An 8,425-nucleotide genomic window follows, 5' to 3' on the forward strand; every position below is an offset into this window, starting at 1 on the left:
CAGCCTGGCTGGCTGAGCTCTCCATCTGTTTTGTCTTGATCTTCTCGCAAAAAGTATGATGCCCTTTGAGGCGTTGCTTCTGAAGTAAATAATCAAAATGGGTACTCCAAATATGCAAGTGCCCTTTTCCCATTTCTTCTTTTTCCCCATTAAGAAAAGAGTTGCTGCCTCCTGTTTTAAAGGTCTGGTGAAAATACTAGTTTAGCAGATTCATTCTGCTATGTACCAAGCACTTCCTGACACATTGGGGATATTCAGAACTTTGTGGAATTAGGCTTTAAATGTATAATGCAAAAATGTTGCAAGCTGAGAAGTGACATTTTTTTTTTAATCTTTCAATAGCAGGTTGCAGTAAAAGCACAACTGGTTGTAAAAATAAAGAGTTTCTGCAATACTACTAAGGCTAACTTAAATTTCTCTCTAGTATCAATTAAAAAAACCCCAGCTTGCTTAATCTCTTGAAGACAAAATTCCATTCTAGCCCCTTACACTAAGCAGCTTCTCCTAACACCTTTTTAAAGGTTTCTCTCTAAATTCAAGATCCTATATTTTCTGCTATAGAAGCAGCAAAAAATATCAAGCTTGCATCCTCAGCATTGGTGCAGTGAATCTGAAATGGACTAAGATGCATTGCCTATTTAACTTCATAACAAAAGTACACTGCAAAAAAAACCAAACCAAACCAAAAACACAACCCCCCATTCCCTTCCCCCACCCCAAGAACCATGTCTCACTGTCTAACTTGAAGCTTAATTTCGCCCACTGGAATCTATGGGAAAAGTGGTAGATGGGTGAAGAAGATCAGACTATAAAAGGTGCAATAATCCCATAAGGAAAAGTGATGGTATGATCCCCACCTATCCCCCTGCTTTTCCATTCTGGCACCAGTGAAAAATGCAACTACAAGCATGGTGTAACCAAACACAGCATCTTCAACACTAGAAGACTCGCCATGTTATGCAACAGGAACAATTTTTTGGTGGTATCTTTTATTGGCCCAATTGTAGAGTTGAGAGAGGCACATGTGATGTTATGTGCCAGTTCCAGCATGAACTACTAGAACCCTCCCTGAAATAAGAAAACAAATGCTTTGTAACAAAACCAAAGCAGACAAATCCTAAATTATTTGGGGGTGTTGTAGAAAGGTCCAGTCTTGTGTTCTACATTCAAATTTAGGGGAAAAAACAAACAAAACCTTTTGGATGTTAATTATTGTGTCAAAAGGGTATCTGCTATGGGATGGCTGCAATAAAACAGTAACTATCCACTTCTCATAATAAGTTAACATTCTGTGCCCTGTAAAACAGAAATTCACAGCGAAACCTGTTGTGTCTGATAATTTTAAGCAAATGTATGAAGTTTTCACAATGCAATACAAATCTAAGTATGAACTCTGCAGCCTTCACGGTGCATTAACAGAAGGAATGCACTCTAGCTCCTTATTAATGGCTAATCTGAAACATCAGGCTTTAGAGGCAGATGGAAAGGGAGATAAGAAAACTAGAAAAGCATGAACCTAGTTATCTCCCCTCCCCCCAAAAAATGCTATATACCAAAACAAACATTCACTCAAGTGCATTTTTAACAAGACTTTTAAATCTTTGGCACATTCATTGCTGGGAAGCAAGAGGAGTTTTAGATTGTTTCTAGTCCTCACCTCTGAGGGTAGCCTCCTCTACTCCAAATGTTTCCTTCTCCTAACATCCTTGCTAGAAAGGATTGTTTTCTTCCCTCTCACAGCAACCCATTTTCATTATAGCTTGACTGAATGACCAGACAGGATGACTGAATGAAATAACTAACAGAGTTATGAAAGCGACTAAATGGCAGTGCTCATAGTGAATCTGGGCTGGCTAACAAGTAGGTATAGATGCAGGAAATGCCATCTTAACTAATATACAACATGCACCTTTTCCTAAAAAAAATAAAATAAAAAAAATTTTAAAAATAGGGTGTATGTCTTAAGCCAGGAAACTGATTTTCTGCCTGGAACAGAAACACCCTGCTTAGATCCCTGCTCCCAGATGAAAGAATTAGTTGATTTAGTGGCTCATTGTTCTTTACTCCACAGGCTAACAGTCATCTCTCCTTTAAAACTGTCTTGATGTTCCACTAAGGAAACCAACCTTTCTTCTGGCAATGTTGCAGTCTTTTAGCTACTCCTGGTCTCTCTTCTCCTACTTCACAGCCTTTCAGAATATTTTTAGCTCTTTTCAAAATTGTAGACTCACCTATGGAGACCAGTCTTCAGCAGCAGATAGTTTCAACTTTTAGAAAAAGAAGGGTGAGTCAGCTGAAGATTAGATTCTGTCCTGTTCTATGCAGATAACTCTGGCAAAATCTTTTTTCCCCTTCATTCTGCCTTTCCAAAAACAAGGTGCGAGTATTATTTAGAGGTGGTAATGAGAGAAAAATATGGTAATACCAAAAAACACAAATACTTCTGGCAAGACAGTGTTTGTCATCCACCCTTCCAGAGAATGGCCAATGTTGCCAACTGAATCCACTATACAAAAATGGTGTCTCAATGAAGAACATTGAAACGTAAATACTTATGGTTTGTAATGCCCCTTTCACAGGTGACATTTGCCATTTACCGTTGTGTGCATCATCAGAAAGATGGTCTCATTTTTTAAAGTACATGCATAGAACTGCTTAGTTGATTTCCACATACAATTAATAAAACTGTAATTGTTTAGTAGCAATTTTATCCACACATACACAATGTTGGCTAGATGCATTCCTGGTAACTGGAACACTCACTCCATTTATATGCTACTACAACCATAGCAGAAGTGTCTGCAACTGAATATGATTTTTTGTAAATGCCATTCTGAAACTCAGATGTTAAATGTTCTACACAATTCATGGCAACCCTATTTATCACTTGGTAACAAATCCCGTATTTTCATACAGTAGAAACTGTGGTTCCTTGCAGTGTTTTTCATAGCCCTCCCTCACTGCTCATACTTTAGGTGCAAGTGTGTGGCAGAAATCCTTAACTTGAACCTGGATCTACTTTCCTTCTAGCACTATCTACTTTACAAGTTGCACTAATTCAATTCTGCTTTCAGCACTGGAAATCTAGCCACTTTCTAACCTAAGAACCTCCCCTAAAGCAGACTTTCTACTACCTACGTGGACCCCAGACTGAGTAACAATCAATTAAAATGCTGCCCAATGATTCCATGTAGTCTTGGCAGTCATGTTATATGCTCTTTACCAGAGTAACTGGGTACCTTGTAAATCCTGAAAGCCCAAGCATTATACTATTGCTGCCTGCAGTTTTTTCAGTCACGTATAAAACCATGAGCTGGCAAGACCCTGAGAAAAGGAATATCCTAAATCTTCAAAAAAGGCCCGGATTCTGCTTAACAAGCTTAAATGTACTCCACAAGGAAAGCACAAGTAAGGTCCTGCTACTAGGAAAGCTCAGTGGCTTTATCCTATTAATCTTGAAGTCTAGTGCTTTAACTGAACATTATTTGAGATTATGTGAGGGATGGGCAGGCAATGCCCATGGCAGCCACATGTTACATCTACTACTAAAAAAGTTTGTGCCTCAAATTCAAGTGTTGTTTAATTAACAAAAATAAGTCATCTCAATGCTTGTTGATCCCTAAAGCTACAATGGCACAAGCGAAGGTTTGTTCTTCAGGCTTGTTCTTGAAGAATAGCCGACCAGTACTTACAAAGAAAACAGTAACTTTCACTTTATCGCCAGACTGCAAGCAGCCTTAAAGGACCGAACCTGTTAGGATCTCTGACTCCACCTAGTGGCTGATTCGTGTATCTACTTGTCTTCACCAGTGCTGGCTTGATGATGCCTCCAACTGGGATGGTGCGTGTGTAAATATATAGACAAATATATTTGCAAGACTGAACCCTAAGATACTACCCATGAGCCTGCTCTTCTTCTCCTATAACAGGGGTATCAAACATTTAGCCAGAGAGCCAGATCCAGCCTGACAAACTGTATGATGTGGCCACGAGTCAGTGGACTGACCACATGCACAAGCCCTGGCCCCAGCCCTGGCCCTGCATACAGCACAGGAGGTCAGTCTTGGGTGCCACATATAGCCTGCACCCTGGACTCGCAGTGCCACATGCAGCATTGGCTCCAGCCCACATGCTGTGAGCAGTGCGCCCCATGGCAGCTCTAGGGCCTACGTGCACAGTGAGCCCCAAGGGCCATCACACGTTGCATGGGGCTGGACTGGCCATGCACATGCTATAGAGAACTGGCATGGGATATAAGACACATGCAACACTCTGCCAGGCCAGCTCTACATGTTGGATCTGGGGCTGGTCCAGACTTGGCTGTGCCAGAGCCAGTGTACAGGGCTAGTCAGGCAGGGCACTGCAACATGTGTAGCAAACATGGCTGGCCCCTGTGTACCACTTGCAGCAAGTGCAGCCCTGGGGACTGGTGCACACTACACATGACACGTGGACTGGACCTGGTAGTGTGTGTACTGCACATGGGATCAGTCCCAGTCTGGTCCACAGACCAGCACAGTGACCCTCATCCAGACCCAGGGCCAGACAAGTTAAACACCCCCCGTCATAAAACTGCTTTTCACCTCAGGACCCTAGATATGTTTCCTCCAACTCTACCAAGGCTCCTGGCTGCTGCATAGCAGAGAGACAAGAAGCTTCCTGTAATGTTCTCACCCTACCCCACGCCAGCTTCCCCCCTTCAAAATTTTTTTTTTAAAAATTAAATAATCAAGAAATAAAAACAAACAAACAAACAAACAAACAAAAACTGCAAGCTAGTACTTGAGTCAAATTGGCTGTCAAAGGCAGTATAAAATGCTTTATCTTTTCCCATCTATGTCCAGTTCTCCGAAGTATTGGCTACAAGCAATATTTTGAAGCAGTGGGCTCAGGAAAACAAAATATTCAACCATCAAGCACTGAAGTTATCTTCAAGAAGTTGATGTTAGCTCTAGTTTTACTACAGAAAGCTATCCCTGAGCTGCTGGTCAGCTGATAAATGCAATGTCAAGGCCCTGTACCATACAAAACCCTGACAAACACACTATGTTGTGCCTACTACCCAAGCAGCCACAGCTACAAAGGAAAGAATTATATTAGTTCTACGTATATTGCCATAAATCAAATAAGTGTTCATATTTTGGGCGTGCTTTTTATTCTACATAAAAAAGAGTTAGAAAAAAAAGTTTCAGGACTACCCCACCATCAAGCCTTTATTCACAGTGCAAGTAAAATGTACCTGAAGTACCTTAAGAAAATACAGCTCAAGCTAATCCTGAACAGCTAAGGGGGAGTTACATTTTTTATAAGTCTCAAAAATGTACCATAGAACCAGAAAGTGATTGCAATTCACTGGTGTAAAGGAGACAACAACAGTGACTAAGCTTAACCTTTAAAAGTATTTGTCTTCAGTTTTCAAACACGTTTAAAGCGGTTTTGTTGCCAGCAACAGGGTCTTCAAAACAAGGCATGAAACCAAGCTCGAGCGAATATGCAAATAGTTATGGGAACGCTTAATTTCAAGCATGCAAGTATTCTCTAGGAAAATTCAATGAGTAAAACACAAATTTTGACTAGGGGTGCACCGACAGAGATTTTTGGGGCCAATACTGATAGCCGATTTTTAAGGAGGCATAATCAGCTGATACCGATCTGATACTAGTCCAGCAGCTTGGAGAGCTGTGTGCAGCTGGGTAAGTCTGGTGTAGTGGAAGGAGGAGGGAAGGTGCATGGGGGGCAGATCTAGGCCCCTGCAGTCAGGGAGGATTGGGGCTGGGGAAGGGCTGGGGCAAACAGTGTCCAGCCAGGACAGGGCAGACGCAGGATAGAGCTGCGACTCATCTGGGGGGCACGGAGGGGGAGTGGACAGCTCAGGCTGCTGTGCACCACTCAGCCGGGAGCTACTTGCCCAGCAGCTCCTGCCGTTTGTCCGGGACGGCATAGGGGACGTGTGCCCACCAGATCCGCACAGGGCACGGGGCAGGGTAGGCTGGGAAGAACCCCGCACAGCCCCGGCACCAGCCCGCCCCACGCAGAACCAGGGGCACACTCCCCCACCTCCCCACACCCTCCTGGACAAGCAGCAGGAGCAGCAGCAACAGGAGCTGCCAGACAAGCAGGCTCCTCCCTCGCCACAGGGGCCTTGATCTGCCCCCCCACACACACACCGCTTCCCTTTCCTCCTCCCCTCCCACCACACCACACTTATGGTCTGCACTCAGCTCTCCAAGCTGCTGGGCTGTGGACCATGTAGACAGTGAGGAGCACTGCAGCTGTGTGCTCGCACGGGCATTTATCGGCCAAATTATTGGCCACGTCAGGCCGATTTCCAATATGTTTGATTTTCTTTATATCAGTGGCGATCCAATATCAGACCAATGTATTGGGGCACCTCTAATTTCAATCTTTGCAAGGCTACATAAACAAAAAGCTGAACCCAGTAGTGACTTTATTACAGCACAAAATATTTAACTATGATTTTCTTTTGACATTTCTTTGAAGTCAAAAACTTAACAATCTTAGCTTTTGGGGGGGATGGGGTTGTTTGTTTGTTTTTTAGAGGCACCTACTTAATAGATGCCTCCATTTCCCTTTGAAGTAACAGGGAACAAGCAGTGGCACTTAAACTCCTGTGCGATGTCCAATGCAATTTTCCATGCACTTACTTTCTAGAATTCTGTTGGTTATGAAACGTATATTGCTCTTTCCAACCATCTGTGTATGTGAGCATGGGAATCTATGGAGAGAGACAAAGTCCTTAATGGTCACTGGGCCAGGACATTGAACACCTGGCACCAAGAGAGTTGGTCTCCAAAAGTAAAGTCTACAGAAGTCACTGACTGCTACCAACAATATTTGCTTCTATAAGGATAACCTCATTTAAAAACCACTTTAACTAAACCACTGTCTTGGAAAGAAAAGAAAATGAGCATCTAAGGGATGAACTAGCACATTTTTGCCTACATGCTTCCATGACTGGCAAAGATGATCTTAAGGGAGAGCAGAACATAATTAAAGCAGAAGCTTTCCCAGGCTAGAGGTCTGGTCTTAATAATTCTCTTCTGCAATGTGGTATCCATTAATAAGCTGTAAAAGTGATAAATTATAAGCTACAGCAAGGACCACCAATGCAGAACTGCTTTATGGACTCTGAAGGAAAAGAAACTGGAATCTTTGGCAAGGTACCATGGACTGCTGAAGTAGCCTGCTGTTCCTTCCTATGGTACTTTTAAGACATCCTTTGCACATTATGAACTCTATCCTAATATTGCCATTTGGTTTTTGTACTACACACAAACAAGCTGAAACACAGACTTGAAACAACAGCAGAGTGCTTTAAGAGCTTTGAAAAGTGATTGTGAGGAATGATCACAAATGAAAATGCATGCAAGAAACAGGATATTAAGTTAAATTTTAAAAATGGACTAGTTCTGCTAATTCAGTCTACCCATGTAAGATGATATAGAGTTAAGGATCTATTCTTGTTGTAATATTAACCCATGGCATTGTGGTTTTGTACAATCTGACAGCCTGAAAGTCTAGATGTATACATAATTACCCTTCCCCTAATAATATTTGGCTAAACCGTGTACACCAAATACTTAGCAAGGTCTTCTTTCACCATAATAGCTGAACAGTAATAGACAGAAAGAAAGGCTATGCATCTGTGCAGTCACACAAGTTGGAATGCTCAAAATGCTCAGTGGTGCAGCTCAAAACTGCAATTAAAGCTGAATGTTTCTGAAAAAGAGGACACATCCTCCGAATTTACAGCATACATAAAATCAAGAGTATTACTAATCTATTAGTGCAGAAATTTGAGATAAGATTTCTAAGACAGACAGGCAGGCAGGCAGAAGGGAAAGCTCCTAGATCTGAAGAATGGCCTAAAATAGATCAAAGTTGTTGACACTAAGGAGCTGCATTGCAAATCAGGGTGGACAGACCCCTGCATCATACTAGCATGATGATGCTGGTACTTCATGCTATTAGGAGCTAGATAACCTGTGGATAACTTTGGCAGACGCTTGCAGTCGAGGACGATCGTCTTCCACGATTGTCTTACCCGTGTCAAAGACAGAGGATGAGACTTGTCTGCTGCTCTCTCATCAGTAACCGACCCACTTTAAAGGCCTTTCGTTTTGTTCTATGAGCAAGGAGGGTTGCTTTACCGCTGCGGGTAGCCCAGGCCTTCGCGCTGGGAAGAGGCAAGCTCGAGAGCCGCTGCGAGGGAAGAGTCCGATCCGGAGAGCGGGGCTCGGCCCGAAAGGGGAGGCACAAGAGACCGGAGGACCCAGCAGCACTGCTCGGGGCGGGGATGCGCAGCCCCGGCGCCACGGGACGACTCTGCAGCGGGAAGCGAAGCGAAGCGTGGCGGAGCCCGGGAAGGCGGGTGAGCGAGCCCTACCTGCCCCTGGCGGGTCCG

At 43.3% G+C, this 8,425-nt stretch overlaps 1 protein-coding gene across 5 annotated transcripts in view; it reads right to left on the bottom strand.

The window, feature by feature from the left end:
* Positions 1-8,425, bottom strand: part of RAB27A (RAB27A, member RAS oncogene family) — a 78,411-nt gene that overhangs the window by 48,676 nt on the left and 21,310 nt on the right. Inside the window, exon 1 of one of the 5 annotated variants that reach the window (XM_025197057.1) lies at positions 8,408-8,425. The exons of 1 other annotated variant lie outside the window; for it this stretch is intronic. The gene's annotated coding sequence lies outside the window, so the exon portion shown is untranslated. 3 more of the 5 variants (XM_025197058.1, XM_025197056.1, XM_025197060.1) reach the window with 3 other exon arrangements.

The sequence above is a fragment of the Alligator sinensis genome, unplaced genomic scaffold (genome assembly GCF_000455745.1).
Source record: "Alligator sinensis unplaced genomic scaffold, ASM45574v1 scaffold250_1, whole genome shotgun sequence".
Lineage (NCBI taxonomy): Eukaryota > Metazoa > Chordata > Crocodylia > Alligatoridae > Alligator > Alligator sinensis.